This window comes from Pseudopipra pipra, chromosome 3 (assembly GCF_036250125.1).
Source record: "Pseudopipra pipra isolate bDixPip1 chromosome 3, bDixPip1.hap1, whole genome shotgun sequence".
NCBI classification, from domain to species: Eukaryota; Metazoa; Chordata; class Aves; order Passeriformes; family Pipridae; genus Pseudopipra; species Pseudopipra pipra.
Window position 1 is genome coordinate 67,982,725 of NC_087551.1, and position 17,517 is coordinate 68,000,241.

Here is a 17,517-nt window from a genome sequence, read left to right on the forward strand (position 1 = left end):
AAAACTATAATTGACCCTACATTTAGGAACAGCCTTTATTAAAGTCTTCCACATATTTTATTCCTATTAGAAATACTGAATTGCTGTCAACTGAATGCTGTGTTTTCTGGAAGATTGCAACATATTTTGAATTTGCTTTCATGTAAAGTATGAAACGCAACCAACACACATCAGAGGAAAGAGCTGTCATTTTCTTGATAGTATGTAGCATGATATATATGAGTTTGTGTTTAAAAAATAACAGTCTTTCAAGAGGCTTTCATACTTAAAAATGTGTACATTATAATATCCCCCCAAAGAATATTTGTTGTTCAGATGTTGGTTGTCATTTCAGGAAGAGAGGTCACCATTCTCATGATCCATTTTGTGATCCATAAGCTAGATCTCAGACATCAACTTTCCATGGAAGAAAAGTTACCTAAAGATTGTAGGTTATCTAACACTTCTTGCAGGCAATGAATTATATAGACTTCTGATTCAATCTACCTTGGCAATTTCTATCACCCTGTGTTTCTTCTAATCTCTTCAGTGTAGTGTCGTATCAACAGAAATCCTGAAAGTGTTGTCAAGAAAAGCAAATTCATAATTTTAGGATTGTTGGGGTTTGGAAGCTGTTAATTCACTTGTCTACCATTGGTTTCTGTGTTGCCATAGTTATTATATTATTATATATTTTTATATATATATATATATTTATATATATATATATATATATATATTATATATATTATATTATTATATATTATCTCCTTGCATTGGCTAGCCAAATGGCCAATCCCCTCTTTGGCCCAGCAGCCCTTATAAGCTGCAGGAAATTTGAATAAAGGCTCTTCTTCGCTGCTGGATTCCCTGCATGCTGCGTGGTCTCTGTCTCCTGGCTTAGGTACCTCCGCCGCCTGTCCCTGCCACGAGGGACAGGCGGCAGGGGGGTGACTCCAGCCCTGAAAGCCTTCGCAGAGCGGCTGGCAGGGACCCCCAGAAACCCCTCGAACTGTGACATAGGATGATTGGCTAACAGAAACAATGAAAGGTGAAGGAAGGTTCTTATGATAGATGGGTAGGTGTGCTCCCCACAACAATAGAGCACATTAACAATAATTACTTAATTACTCTGCTTTCACAGGTGTTTTTACAGGTGTTTTCACTGTCATTCTTATAGAAAGCTTTTCCTTGAAAGTAAATATTTGGATTATTTTCTTTCTTAGAAACACTACATTGAGTGAAATTATTTTGCTCAGTGCCATGAGGCATTACAAAAAGGAGTTTGCTTCATTCTAAAAGAAAGGATTTTTGTGCTAAGGGATGGAGTCAGAATCACAGAATATTCTGAGTTGGAAAGGACCCACAGGGAATCATTGAGTTTAAGGTACTGGCCCATATGGGGATCAAATCCACGACCTTGGTGTTATTAGCGTCATGCACAAGTCATGCAAATACTCCGTTGTAAATAAAATACAATAAACAAGGGGAATTCCCTCTGTTAAAAGGGAAGGGACTGAGCTTTCTCTACCCATATAAGTACAAACACCTCTTAATTTGTAGAACACACATAAAATATAGTCATAAGTGGAGAGCGGGAAAGGAGATTTTAAGAGAAATATTAATCTAAAAAACTGCTATTGACAGTTGGCAAAATAAAATTGTGGAGTAAAATTTCATAAGAGGTTTCAGATGAAAACTTTGAGCTTAATATTTGCGACAATGGCAAATAGTTAAAAAATTAACGTAAGCTTTTTCAGTCAGGAAAAAAGATTTCTCTTCAAGAATTTTTGAACATAATTTTTCAGTCTTCCATGTGATTGTTACCAATTTTTCGAACCTTGTAGATGGTTTGCATACTGGAGCAGTCCCCAAGATGTCTGTAGCCATGCTGACACCAAACGAATAGTTTGCACACTTATAATGATTTTTAATTTCAAAAAGAAGGTGAGCATTCCCACTTCAACAGACTTGATAAATTGAATAGATTGAGAACAGAGACATGTTTTACTAGCAAAAGAAACAATGTTTTAATCCTCTCAAATGTAATCAGGAAGAGGTGATGATGAGACAACGTTCCCTTATTGCCTACCTCTCTGTGTCTGCAAGTCACCTTGCATGAGTTTGATAAAAGACTGCATGAAATAACTCCTAGACATATACGGCACTCTGAAAATGACAACATGATTTGTTTTCATTTTATGAGCATTCTAGCACACAATTCAGATCCTATGCTCTGCATCTCTATATAGTTATTTCTTTCATATTTGCTTTCCTGTTGGCTTCTGTGCTTCTGCCCCTTTCTTTGCATCATAGCTTCCCCATGCTTTTTCCAATTTCATTCTGCTGTGAGGCTCAATCAGTACTGGTCCTTTTCTTGTTTTCTTAAACAGTTGAATTATTTTGACTATGAAATTTCCATGCCCAAAAATGAGACCGAGAGACACCACAATGCAAATCTCAAGCCTGCTTATTCAAAAATCCAGGAAAGTTTGAAGCCACAAAAAGCATGTCATGCTGTTGAGAATTATCAGGAAATTTTTACTAATGTCAGCAATTTCTACCTCACCTTCAGTCCTTCCTTTCTAGTTGAGCAGGGTATGATCCCAAAGAGGCGAGAAATGCGAAGGGTCCTGTTCAGGTGGTAAAATTATGCATCTGTTGGACAAAAGACCCAATAACAACCCATTCATTTTATTGCCTGAAATATGCCAGGATTTCACTCAAAATCATCTCAGGCTTGTGATGCTGAATTATTTTTATTCATAGTGAGTTCAAAGGGAGCTAATGACTCTCAGCCCCTTCCACAAGTGAGCATTAACAAATAAGCTGGCCAGGCAGAGATAGGAGTGAAGGGAGAAATCCCTACAGGCAAGGGATCCAACTCCCTGGAGATAAAATGTTTGTTTCAGGGTTGGCACCATGGAAAACAGCTGTCTGGGAAAGCTGAAAACTCCTTTGTAAGCACAACATTTGGCAACAGGCCAGGTGTGGTACTTTAGGCAGCTTTACCCTCGCCAGCATTTGCCCCAGCTGCCGAGGGCTGCCTTCAGGTCTCTGGATCCTGATGCACACTCTTCCAGTTCCCATGCCCCAAAACCGAAGAAAGGACAAAACCAATTGAGCCTCTTATCCCCAACACCTTCTCAGGCCACTTACTATGAAATCCCACATCAGCAGGTTGGAGAAGAGATGTGCTTGTCAAGAATAGACCAGGTCCCTTACCTGAAGGTGGGCAGGGTGTTTCCTCAGAAGGCATCTCTGGTCTATGCTAGAGCACTGCAACTTCTTCCCGTTCTGCAGCACACAGGATAGCCACCTGCAACAGACTGCCTGGGTGGCACCTGGGATGACTGTGATGCTCTGGGGGGTTGTGTGCCATGGGACAGGACAGAGACACCAGGCTTCACTCTCAGGTGTTGAGTGAGAGCAGGTGTGCCATTTAGCATGTGCACATGAGAAGGCCTTAGATAGCACATGCTCTCTCTGCAATATAATTCACTGGGTTAATTTCTCTGATTAATTCAGACTCTTTTTTTTCTTATATCTATCGGAAAACATAAGGTATTTTTTATTCTGGCAAACACCATCTCACTTACTTTTGGTGAAGGAAAAAAAAAAAACAAACCAAAATTAAAGAAATAATTTAGATTTACTGAAATTTTGAAAAATATTTAGTAGCTGAAATCCCCAAATAGTCTGTCTTATCACTCTGCTGTAAAAGGCAATTTGAAACTGAAAGTTTCATACATTATTTAATGCCTTGTAGATTTGTTATTTCCTGAAGGCCATTCTAATTTCATGAAGCTGTTCTCTGTGCTAGAATTTTCTCAGCAAAGTTGTCTTGGAAATTTGGGTTAAAAATAACAAATATATCATGGAAATAGTAAAAATGTCACAAATTGGTAGAGGAAATTCAGAGAATTCTTGAATGTTAAAAGCAATGTGGAGGACTGGTGCAGTAAAGCAGAGACAGATTTTAATTTCCAGAGACCTCAAAAGTGGTTTTCACTGGTTTGGGTTACTGGTACTATTCTTACAGGAGTGCCCTGTCAATCAAGTGTTATTTTTTAAATCTTCCATAGGTAGACCAGTAAAATGGTCCTATAAATCTCCACACAACACCTTTCTTCAAGAAATCTAATAAGACATATCACAGTTACATTCCAGATTTCCATGAATGCAGTTGCTTTTCCCTTAACAAAACATCTTGGACCCCCTAGAAGAATGCAGTGGAGGTGGAGGAGGTTCCCCTTCGTCTTGCAGCACCAGAGCACTCTGTGGGAGGACCCTCACACTTCACTGTTGCACTGAATATTGCAGGCAGTCCCCAACCATGATGAATGGCACATTGCATGAAACAATACAGATAACCACAGCTACGGGTTGCTCTGTCCGGTGTTTTTTCTTGGTTAAGATTCTGGTCTGGTACACAGGGAATTTTTTTCATGAAGAGTCTCATGCTAGAGTCTTTATAGGAGCTAGGCTTGCTTTGTATGAAAGAAAAGAATATTATCCTCTCTTTATAGGCAGGGGATTATATACCCCAAGTAACAATAATGGAATTAGCAGAGCCAGGAAAGGAAGCTAGAAATCATGCTTCCTACTGTACTTTGACCTTAAGGTTAAACAAATTCTAAAAATTAAAAAAAAACCAAACCACACAAAAACTTTACCTTGATGCAAGACAATTAAAGGCAATACCCCTCAGGTTACTGCTGGCTACAAGTGTCAACCTCATGGAAAACCAGAGGTGTAGTCAGTGCTGCTACGATCCCCTCTGACATCAGAAAAGTTCAGCCAGTCAAGGACTCCCTGCAGACATGGGGAGTAGTCAATGATGCAAAGAGGAGCTTCCCAGCACAAGTTCCTGCAGCTGCTCACTATGCCAGTGTGCTTCCTTCCCTCAAAGGCTTTCTTTCTGGTCTATATATAGAAGAAATGCAGATGTCTGTTGTGAGGGGGTGGAAGGCAATGTGGAATATCTGCTTTCCAAAGCTATAGAAGTTAAGGCAACTGCATAATGCTCTTGACTCATCCTGTACTTGGCACCGAATCAGTCTCTTAGAGCGAAGGAGGGATTGCATGCAGCAAGGTCATACACAGCTAGTGACAATCAGCCTTACAGGACTAAGAAGCAAGACTAGCTTATTTTAGTCACTTTAGTAAAATCATTATAGAAAATGGTTAGCCAGAACTAAAGGGACTCTAAGCACTGTTCCCTAATCAAATTGATGTCATGCAACAGGAAGAGATTATAAACCGGGATGTATCTCTCTATATTGTGCCTGAATCATGCTCCCTCTGACATGACTTGCTTGAATGAAACAAACATTGCTGCCCTGTGAATGCCATCCAGAACTTCACCAGACAGATCCATTCTGATGGTGATGCCAGACTGCATCAGCTGCTTGTGTGTTAATGTAGGAGAGAAAGGGATCTCTCACCATTTGTTCCCAGCATGCTACCTTCAGTCTTGCCTTGGTGAGGGCATTATAGTATGGATGGGAGAATCCTTATGTTTTTCATCAATAATTCCTTCCAACCCTGCTATGGAAATGGACATTAGTTAGGCTAGGGACAGATAGGCGCAGTCCACTCTCTCTGTGAACTGAATGGAAAGCAAGTACACAAGTTTTGTTTACACATATCACTTTCTGTAAACAAGTTGTTGATTTTCATAATTTATAGCTCTTAGAATTTTTCTGCCTTTGGGACTGGGTTTCCTTTTTACTGAAAACTGGTCTCCCTCTTTAGCTGTTACTGGGGGGTTATAACATTGCCTTTCAAGAAAGAAAGATTATACATTTTTTTTCCTTTTACTCTGCTATCCATACCTGAACATTTGTTTGTCTTGAAACCATGCATCAGAATACTTTTTTAAAAAGAGCTACCACTATTGAGAAATTTCATATATTAACCCCTAAGCTGACATAGTGGCACACAACAGACTCCCATATGTCCATTCAGCTTGGTTGTATGCAAAGCAACTTGAGTTTCACATAATGTTTCACAGCCTAGAGGGAGAATCAGACCTTCGATGTTATGCTTAGAGTTTGCTGGAAATTTTTCAACTGAAAAGATTTTCTGTAAAAACAGGAGCATTATTGATGAAAATGTGATTATAAACTCTATTATGAATTGCCTCTTGATTTGATTGTTTATTTGGTTTTGTTGGTATCTGTCCAGCTGGCTAGAGGAAAATAAGTATCTTCCAGATTTTCTTTTTTTTTTTTTTGTTAGTCTTCTGGTGAAAAATATTGAAGAGAAAAATGACAAACAACGCAAAAAAAAAAAAGCAATATTTTTCAAAATACTGTTTGTTTAGAAAAAATGCCCATTTCTCATTCTGTGAAATTTTAACAGCTCCAATTCTTATGCATAAATGAAAGGAAGAGAAGAATTGTTCCACTAACTTGTCCTCTTAAGCACAAAAGCTTGCCTATATGTATTTCCTGCCCATGACTCCTAGCTATTTTTCATTGTATTTTTCCCATTTACATCCTTTCTGCATCCCCTCCATAGCCCCATACCACTTGCAGAACACTTGCAGGTGCTGTTTTGCACTGAGATTCCCTGGGCTGCTTCTACACCGGGGTGACTGTTTAATGCAGCGTGCTGGCAGGGCTCCACATGGAGCAATCGCCAAGACTTCTCCTCTCTCCCCCTTAGTATATGAATGAGTGCAGAATAAACTCAGCAAAAATTTGCATTCAGGCTTTCGTGGACTGAACATGGAGTTTTGATGGACTGACCAAACCTATCAGAAGTTTTCACTTTTCTTTCAGTCCTGGGGAGAAAGGTTGTCATGTCTTCAGTGTGTATATGAAAAGAGCTGCATACAGTTAATGAAAGTCATAGGAGCAGCTCAACTTTGCTGTTAGGTTCGGAACACGAAAGATCATATATCACTGTAACCTACCTAACCTTCCCTGTACTAAATGACAAACTGCTGCAAATAGCCTTTGGGTCAAGTCTCGCATTCACTAAAATACTTGTCCTTCAGCTGAGGACTCTGTTGAACTCATATATCATTCAGCATCTTAAATCACACAGACTTGCATAAATGCTAAATACTAATTAAGACTGAAAAAATTACTGAAAGATAAAGTCCATGAAATGGGTCAAATCAAGGCTTAATTACATTTAGAATTTATCTTTTTGGATGACCTTAGGAAGATAGAAGACTGCAATTTTCTATGCGTTTATTAGGTTGCTACTGTATTTCATCCTGCAACTCATTTCTCTCTCAGAAGCCATTCAGACTACAGCTCATCCAGAAAAGGATTTGCAGTTGGACACTTCAAGAAGCAGGATGTGGCAACATTGCTGAGCTCACAGGGGCTTGGCTGATGCTAAGAATGTTTAAAATTGTCCTTATATAGGACATGTCTGTTGATTAACAGATCCTAAGAAGCAGTTTTTAAAAGGTTTTATTTCAAAGGTTTTATTTCATGTACAGGGCATCATTTGCTGTGAAAATGTTGTTATTTGAAACATTTCAAGGACTTATCTAAAAATGCATTTTGGAATCAAGTAGAAACTATAGATGTTGCCTTGTACAGCCACACAATGAAGTTAGTAATCATTACTTAAGCACTTCTAAAGCTAAATGATTTCTGAGCAGTGTTTCTGCCCGGAGGAACAAGCACACTAAGAGAAGACAGCTAAATAGTCAGCAGACACTGAAAAAAGGGAAGACGACAGACAATTTATATATCAAATCAGTCAATTCCTTGCAAGGAGCATGGCAGCAGTGTTGGGGTTTTTTATGTGGCAGAAGGCAGGAAAGTAGCAGATATGCTCAGGGAGGTCAGGCAGTGAATATAGAGCTTTTAGGTGATGGAGAAGCTGACAAACTGGCTGCTTTGATGTGGATTGAATTGCAACGGGGTTTTTCTGAACTGAGTAACACAACTTTGTGTAGGGCACATGATATAAATAATGAAAAAGAGAAGGAGATGTCGTACTGAGTCATATGTTTGGAGATAAGATACGAGTTGCTGGCAGGGAGATGCAGAACCTATTCTGAGCACAGCTGCAGAGGAGAGGACTCAGGAGAGGTGACAAGGGAGGGGAGAAGGAGATATGATGCAGGAGGTCAAGAGGAGTCACATACACATGACAAGCACTTTTCTTCTGCATTTCAAAATGTGATGTTAGCACAGTGGCCATATTTGATAAGAACACTATAAACAAGTTTGTTCCAGCCTTCTCTCCATTCCTAGAAATCAAACACAAAGGGTGGCACAGCACTACCTCAATTTACAGTCTGCCATTTTCCCTTTTGCATCTGGGCTGCTGCTAGTGTGTCATTATTGCTGGCTTCCAAGTCTCATTCAACAGCTCCTGATGCAGAGGTGTGATTCCCTCCATCAGGTGAGCTGTGGTCTGTGCTGTGGTGTCTGCAGTTCCGGGTTAGTCCTTAGAAAACTGGGTGGTGGAATTTAGAGAAGGTCCAAAGCTGCTTTGAATTACACCCCAGCTGTGACTAATGTAGGAACGTAGTGTGAACTGAGCTTCTATAAAAGCTACATGACAAGGTTGTGAAAGGCAAGGAAAAAAAAAGTCCAGCATATTTGTTTAAAAAGTCACAATATATCTCAGCTTTTTAAATGACATTTAAAAGGAATTCACACAAAATTGTGATTCTTAGGTATTTTATATGTCTTCTGATTAGTCTTTGTTGAAATTATCTGTACTGCAGAATAATTATCTATACACAATTCCCTACATTAGCATTATAACCTAATCACATCTATATAGTTTTTTGTATGACTTTTTTAATTGGTTCTGTAATAGCCTCAGTGTAAAAAACAGGAACCTGAAGTGATTAGTCATTAATTATTTTCGCTGTCCCTGACTCAAAAGAAAAGAGATGACCTAATCAAATCCATACCACTACACAGTCTTTTCCAGAAGTAGGAGAAGTATCAGAACACGCTTTTAGGGGGCAGAAAATCACTTCAGTTCTTTCCCCAAATGACTGCACAAAGTTCGATGTGGAGCTCCAACAATATCTTCCTAGCAACCACTGTGGGTTTATTTATATCAAAGAGAGAATTGTTGTAATTGTGTGTAAATCAAAGCCTAATTTAACAAAAAGGAGAAACATATTCCTTTTATGTCCAGCATTATCTTACTGAAAGAAATTTTTTCATTAGATTAATAAATATTAAAAGATAAAATACAATTCTAAACAAACAATACAAATGAGAGTAACATATGTAGAATTAATAATATGCAGTTAATTATCCTGGCTTACATACTGGAATGAGATAAACTCTCACTTCTTACAAAACTTAAAAGTGAAAGAGCTAGACAGCTAGTTCTGCACCTTGACCCAGGAAAAAGGAGTAAGGTACATTGTTCCGTATTCTTAATTTAATACACAATTTTGTACATATATATAATATGTAGTTATATGCAATACACAAAAAGGTATGAGTATACTATACACCCTTATGACAATATTTCATCTTATATATGACTTATGTAGACTGTGACAATATTGTTTTATATTAAGCATCATTTAAAGGCATATGTGAACACTATTAGAGGTTAATATTATTAAAGATATAGGTATCAGTATTTAATTTACTAGTGCCTATGTAGCCAATGCACTCAGTATAACACATCTTTTCATGTTAATCATTGTACATAGCTAGAAAAAGCCCCTAACTTGAATAGTTTGAATGTAATTAGATGAAATAGAGAAAGGAAATATTTTAAGATATGGTGCTGGGGCACAGATATACTTAATCACTTCTCCATCAGTAAACAGACATTAAGCAAAGGGGAAACTAGACTTGGATGTCCTGAGTCCTAATGAAGTATCTTAAATTCAATGACCATCCTTCTCTGCTAATGTACATCCTATTGTGTTATTCCCCTTTTTATCTTATTTTATACGGCTCTGTGCTTTTTTTTTTCAGCCAGAATATAAAATAGTCAAAGATAATACTGGTGCCAGAGGATAGAACTTGCATTAACAAGCTAATGATGTCAGGTGCTGTTACCAATTTATTTATTTTAAATTTATTTTAAATTTAACTATGGATCTGTCAACAGAGAACTGAAAGAGAACTTATACTTCCCTCAGTCATCCTCAAAAGATTAAGCAACTAAGCCAGTGGCATCAAGCTGACTGATGCTGCCCAAAGTGCTGTTGCTTAGCATTGTCATGATGCCAGTGCTTTGCAGGTTTGTCTTTGGTGGGGTGCCTTCCAATGGACTGCTCTATCTCGCCTGTCCTGTGGTCTCTCAGATGTGCACTGGAGACATACCCTTGGGCACCAGGACCAAGGAAGAGGTTTTAAAGCCTTCTCTTATGCCCTCAAAAGCACCACCACAAGCCTTTCACAGTCCTACCCTGCTCAGTAGCTTTTACTTGGACTCAGCATGGTCAGCCAGAATACCTAGTCAGGCCACAAAAATCATGACATTGCTTAAAAATATTGAAAAAAATTGGCTTTCTATCAGCTTTGAGCTTACCTTTTGGGCAACACATCAATAATGTTTGCAAGCGATTTTCCACAGCCATTAAAGCTGGTTAATTGGCTGCTGACATAGAGTGGGGTTTTTTTCCATTCTGTTTCTCCTCTTTATACTCATGGATCTAGGAAATGAGGTTTTGTAAAAAAATTTAATCACTGAATATTATCAAATGCACCATAAAAAGATGAAGGTGAGATAGAGAAGAAAAATTAGCTCTTGCTGAAAGAAACAGAAATTTTATGCTTGTAAGGGCAACAGGTGTGATTCAAATGAAGCTATACCTTGTAGAATATTTTTTCTGCTAAATTTTTGAGAAAAAGACCTTATTTCTTTAGCTGTATTTTATCCAAACAATCTGTTCTATCCAAATGGTCACAATTCTATCAGATTAGGAAAAGGTTTCCTTGCTCTGTTATTAAAATACTTTTTTTCTCCCTTGTCTCCACATCTTTTGTCATTTCAGCTAGTGATATTTGACATTTTTGAAGGTAGAGCCTACAACATATAAATTTTTTACTGTGATTTAGATGTTCAATTAGTGTAAGCACATGTTGTGTCAGAAAGTACAGGGGAAAATAGTTACGGGGAGGGAGGCAGAAGATAAAAGGTGAGCAGTAAGTATGAACCTGAAGACTGATAGTAGAAAACAAATACCTGTCTTGTCATTGTGTTAGCAGAAGCTAATTCTGCAACGTTATTTTCTAGTAAGATATATATATTATTGAAGATGTAGCATTTTAAATTACATGAGAGATTAAGAAGAAAGTAGCACATATTGAAGTCACTTAAAACTAAATTTAGGAATATTTTCTTGTGTTTCTAAGTACTTCTATCTGCTAAAAAATATTATTATATATCCTCATTCAATGATATTTTTGTAACAGATCTTGACATGAAATAGGAATGATGTGTCTCCAGAATTCAATAGAAGCAAATATAATTTTTTAAGCAAATATTTTTAAAATATATACAGATCTTTCTTCATATATGTTTGTGTATATATGTACATATATGAAGTCCATTGTGACCTCCCTACTTTTCACAGAGGAAAATCTGAGAATCTGATACATCACAAATCCTAATCTCACCCTCCCACCACACACTAATTTATCAAAATATCTTTCCTAGAAAACAGCTGTCTTCTGAAAATTCAAAGCTGTGGGCTAAATTCTGCACTTGCTGATGTGAGCGTGCCTGTTCCAGCTGCCTTTAAGGTGGGCTGCAAGGCAATGACAGCCTGGGACTCACTGAGATCCTAGCAATAGAGGGATGGAGGATCATTTGCTCTCACTGAGAGCGACAGTACCTTAAAGAAAGAAGGACGGTAGAAACTGGATACCTAATTTCTTTAGAGCAAATTTCCAAATTCTGGCACCAGTTGCAATTTCAGGGGCTTAGGGGAAAACAGAAGTTGCAGGCACTATTGTGTAAAAATAGCGTAGTAAGTCTGTTTGGAGGAGTTGTTTTTCTTGTCACAGGCAAAAGAAAGGCACCCTTGTGCACCAAGGAAAAAGCAAAGTAGGAAACTACAGAGGACACGGGTGCTGCTGGTAGAGCTTCTTCTGTTGCCTCCCGTACACACGCTCTGCTCTTGGCAAAGGTTCTCGAGAGAAATAGGAATTCCTGCTGTGACAGTGCTGGCAGCACCCTTCTATATATATCTGATAGTTTGGTAACTTCAGGATAATGAGATCGGGTTGCGAGGTTTACTGTCGATATTTCTGATATTCTGATGTTCTGCCTCATTTCTATCATTCTACAGACAAGGACCGTATCATGTTAGGACAACAGAAAATGACCTTAAGTTTTGCCAGTTAGATCGGACATTAGGGAAATTCCTTCATGTAGAGGGTTGTCAAGCATTGGAACAGGCTGCCCAGAGAACTAGCTGAGTCACCATCCCCAGAGGTATCTAAAAGATGTGTAGACATGACTCTTAGAGACATGGTTTAGTGGTGGACTTGACAGTGCTGGGTTAACACTGGGACTCCATGATTTTAAGTCTTTTCCAACCTAAATGATTCTATACCTCTATGATTCTGTGATTCTATATTTTCTACAAGTCTACATTCACAGAACCCTGTAAATAGCTAATCACAATATTGATGACAAAAAAAAAAATCTTTGCCTGGAATGGGCAGTGGCTGCATGAACAGTAACAATTGCAGATACAACAGTAGTTTTATAAGAACTAGGGTATACCAGATAAAACAGCTGTTTTACATGCACCTTACTTTTAAAAATATCCATGTCTGGATTGAGACTGTGGCAAGAAATTGATAACAACAGGTAATTGTCTGCATCTTCCTCAGGAACACCTGGGCAAATTTCCTGTTAAGAGCTTTTCAAAAGCAGACTGGACACTTCACCAAAAAGTGCATGGGAGAAACACAAGCTAACACATCACTTCAATCTTTCCTTCCTAGAGTATGACTCAATAACTCAACCAAAATTATCCTTCACTTTCACAAATTTATTTCTTATAGAAATATATTTGATGATCCTCAACAAGTTTGTTCCTACACCTGCTAAAGACAGGAGAAATTATATTTTGTGGAGCAGTAATACTGCAAAATCATAGCCTTGTTTTTTCAAAGGATCTGGTTTATGTATATTTATGCTTAGATGATGAATATAAATACCTGGTGCCCCTACACCAAGTAACCATCTGCGTAAAAGTTACTGTCAGGCAACACAACATGAGTCTTTCACTAAATCAATGTCAAAAAGTGATGAGTGTTGTAGTAACAGGTAATCATTGTATAACTTCTTCAGGCGAGAAATGAGTGGAGTTGTGGATGAAAAGCCCATTTCTTTTTCTTCCTCCCACTTGTCCCAGTCCCTAGATAATCTGATCTCAGTAAAGGTCCAAGATGTTTAGCTCACTGGGAGTTCTTTAGCAAAATATGATTGTGGGAATGTTTATCTCCAATATATTAGCTTTCCTATTTCAGTACACTGTCTTTCCTTCTCCCAGGACCTGCACACCCCCAGCATTCCCTCACTAAGAGTAGCTTTTTTGGGAAGAGAAAAGCAATCTTCTGGATGGGACAAACAGATTTGGTGCATCCCAACCTTGCAAGGAAGCCTTTCAAGGCATGAAGCCAGAGGTATCCTGAGAGCAGGCAGCACCAGCAGGAACACCAGGCTGTATGGAGCAGAACAGTCTCAGGATCAGAAATACAGAGGGCTGCACCCGCACCAGTAAGACAGTAAAGCAGAGGCTAAAACACTATCCTGGGATTGTTCACTAATAGATAGCATGCTCCCTGATGTGCACTTTGCTTCATGCCACCTAGAATTTCCTAACCCAATGTTCCAGTACTATTCAGGAGGCTGTAAGCAAAACAGTTGTGATCACTCTGATTTAAAGAGTATTTAGCCTTCTGGGTGCAAAATGTTTTAAGGCCAGAGAGCAGGCTACAGAGCAGGCTATGGACTGCTTAATTTACCAATCCAAATGTAGTGAGGGATACCACAATAGCAATGACACCTCATGGCTTTAACATCTTAGGACTTAACATGTGCATTCTGCTTTGTAGTGTTATCATATGGTGAAATATCAGCCTTTAACATGAAGAAATTGTGCATCCAGTGACATGTGCGCATGCAGTGACATGTGTCCTGTGTCACTGCTATGGATATACAGGGAGAAATGCTTATGTAATGGCAAGTATGTGTACCTTTTAGTAGAAAATCCATCTCTCTTAAATTGTATCTCCAGAGGGCTATTTAAAATATTTTTTAGCGGCATAAAGATGCAATGTTGTGCTCAGTAATTCTTAGTACTCTTTGTGGCAAGAAAATTGTTCTCCTAATCTCTTATACCTGAGAAGCATAAAAGAAATAAAGCTATTGTTATTAGTTCCTGGACTCTGAAGAAATGCCATTGCAATTCTGTCACTACTCTACAGAGACCTGTTCATCAACATCAGACTTTTAATTGTTCCAAACTCATATAGACTTCAGGTAATTGTGTGTCTTTTAAAAACTATCTTTCTGCATAAAAGCATGTTAAAATTACCCCAATATGTTCCCCTTATAGATATTTCCATTGCTGGGTAAATATGCTGGGACGTTTGTTATCCTTATTTTGCTTCGTACATTTTACTTGATAACAAAGGACATAGATATCACAGCAGACATAGGATATGCAACATTCATTTGTGCCTTTGCATCTGGTTACCTATTTATGTCCTTACCTGTAACACTCATGTAGACCTGCTTACCATCATGCATCTGTGCCAGGATTTTAAATATAAATAGGCAGCTGCTTGCTTGGCTTTTCAAAGGCAAATCTCTCCTATCTGCCTTTTTCCATGCACAAGGCTGCAATATCTCACTGGAGGGCCAGCTGCTCACAAGTGGAAGAGGAGGGAAATACCAGGAGCGCACACCTGTGGGCAGCAAGGGTCAGCACTATTTCTCCTGCTCCAGGGCGCTCTGTGCAAAGCAGAGATTGTTGGTACCTGAGGCTGACCCTGACGTGCAGGGCCACAAAACAGGGAAGTAGCACAGTGCTGTGAAAGGGTGCTGTGCCAGCCTGGCTTCAGAGGAACAAGTGGCAGACATCAGTGATGAGAACCAGACACCCAGGCCAACAAAACTCAAATGTCCAATGTTGCTTAAACCTTAAAGTGCCCATGGCTTCACACAAAGTGCTCCTGTTTCTAACACCAATATAATGTACTGTAGTCAACTGCAAAAAATTGAAAGATGAGATTTGTTTAATGATTGTAAAGAAAGGAAAAGAGGACGTTCCCCAAATACTTTTCTTCTAGTTGTATCTTGCTTGCCCTATGGTCTCAGGATAGGAGTTGTTGCAATTCTGAACTTCAGACAAAGCCAAAACAGAGAATGAGTCATGAGCAGGATTTTGTCCTGGGTTCTCTGATGTTCCCACTGAGGCCAGAATTGCTCAGCACTGTAGGGCTTTCATTTCAATCCACATTCACATTTGTACTGGAATTAGGCTGGTTGAGGTGGGGGATGTTTTTTCAGTTGCATTTCACCATTAATGAATACAGAACCCAATCTGATTAATAACTAGTGCGTTGCAAGCCCAAAACAACTCAGGAATAAATGATTAGTGAATGGATCTTGCTGCCAAAGAAATGATTGAGGACATGAACTGAATAAGATTAAATTTGACATTAGAATTTTAAACCCTGTAAGCAGAAAAGTACCATATCCTGAGCACAACCCAATCATTGATTGAGAGGGTTAGGGACTAACTTCCTCATTAAGCAGGTTCTTCTACAAATGTACACTTTGGTTATATTTCACTATGCTGTTTCTTACTCATTTTGTTCCATTCATTTTCAGGGACAAGGAGAAGTAGGGAGAAGGAAAGTGCCAGCAGACTTTGGAATCCAGAGGAAATAGTCCTGATCCTGCATGCCTGGAGGCAGCAGAGTTAGCACAGTGTCAGGCAGACCCTATGATGGGGCAGTGGCATCAGGGAGCAGGAGGTACCAGAGGCAGGTTTTATTGGATAGTTTGGACACTGCTTGGGGTGGTGGCAGCTGCTTGTGCTGAACTTTCCAACCTGCACAGCCCTACCCTGACTGCAGAAAGAGAACCATCACCTAGGCAAGATGTGAGTTTGGCTTAGTCTGGTAATATCCCTGTTCCTAATGGCAATTTCTGGGATTTTTAACAATGTAATGAATTTTGGTAATCTTAATTCACGTGTACCTGCACAGATTTGTTGCTTAACAATTATTAAACTTTTGTGCATATAAACAGGTGTAAAGAAAAATACTCAAAAAATCAATTGATGTAAAATTTTTTGTGCCACATCAGCCTGTAATCCCTCATTTCAGAAAATGTGATGTGAAAGTACCAGACAATCTATAGTAGAGTATCGTATTGGAAATCAGCCTAAGTATGGTCATTTGAGAGTATTGGGCCAAAATACATTGTGCCAAATATTTTACACCAATTAGCAGCTCATTCAAAGAGTTGTGCCATGCACAGAAATCATCTGCCTCCGTGAATGATCATAAGGCGTTAAAAAAATATAATACTTGAATCCTGGAAGTAAAGGCTGGAATCACATCCCCAAAAGAGAATTTTCTTTTGCAGATTGCATGCCAAGCTTTTTCTGAGTTATTATCACAGATGGTGAAAAATTCCCATGGCCCTATCCTCATGTTCTTTTTCATTCCAAATGGAGTCCTTTGTGAAATACCAGCATGACTGCATATGTTTGAACTCTGACTGTCCACTTAAACGTATGCTGCACTTCAGTGGTGTGGTCTCTGGGAGACAGTGTTAGGCTCTGTTACAGGAGGTTTAGAACAATCTATTTTCACCCCAAGGCCACTGAAATCCTGCCTAGTATTATCTCTGCTAGACTGTACCGCTAAACTAGAACAGTCAGAGCTGAAACACAGTCTGTCATGCTGTGCTTAATCCAATAGAGCTGCAAGCTTTAAAAAGGCAATTCTAGTCTCTCTCTATCTTCTACACCCAGCTCCATGTATCCATCACTTCCCTCAGCTCTCCCCAGTGATCTTTCAGCTCTTGAGTTAGTGGGATTTTCTCACAGATCCAGTAGAAACAATGGCTGGCTCTCTGATCTCTTGGTCGTTGGTCTGATGGATGAACTCAGACAAGATGCTTCAACCCTCTTTCCATCCCATCTGTGCCTCTATACAATGGGGAAATTATAGTGGTAAGGTCCTCTATCATGGCGAAAGATCTTCAGTGTTAGTGTATTCCTCAGTAATTAGAATGAGCCTGTTTAATTGACAGAAAAGCCAAATTTAAAATTACTCTGGTGATCTTTCATCTTAGACCTCAGAATTTCTTATGTTTGTATCAACTATCAACAGCTATATAGTATCCATTTGTTACTTGGTGTAATAGGTATTCAGAACGAATTTTGAAAGTATATAGTATCAGAGACCTATAAAAGAAATCACAGGAGCTTCAGTTGTTCTTCCAGTGGGTGCTAAATTTTATATCTGCTACAGATTTGGGGAAGAAAATACTGATCAAATTTTGCAGCTAAATAGCAGATGAATTTTAGAAGGG

General features: G+C 38.8%; 1 protein-coding gene across 4 annotated transcripts in view; it reads left to right on the forward strand.

The window, feature by feature from the left end:
* Positions 1 to 17,517, forward strand: part of HS3ST5 (heparan sulfate-glucosamine 3-sulfotransferase 5) — a 191,420-nt gene that overhangs the window by 141,754 nt on the left and 32,149 nt on the right. The gene's annotated exons all lie outside the window — the stretch shown is intronic.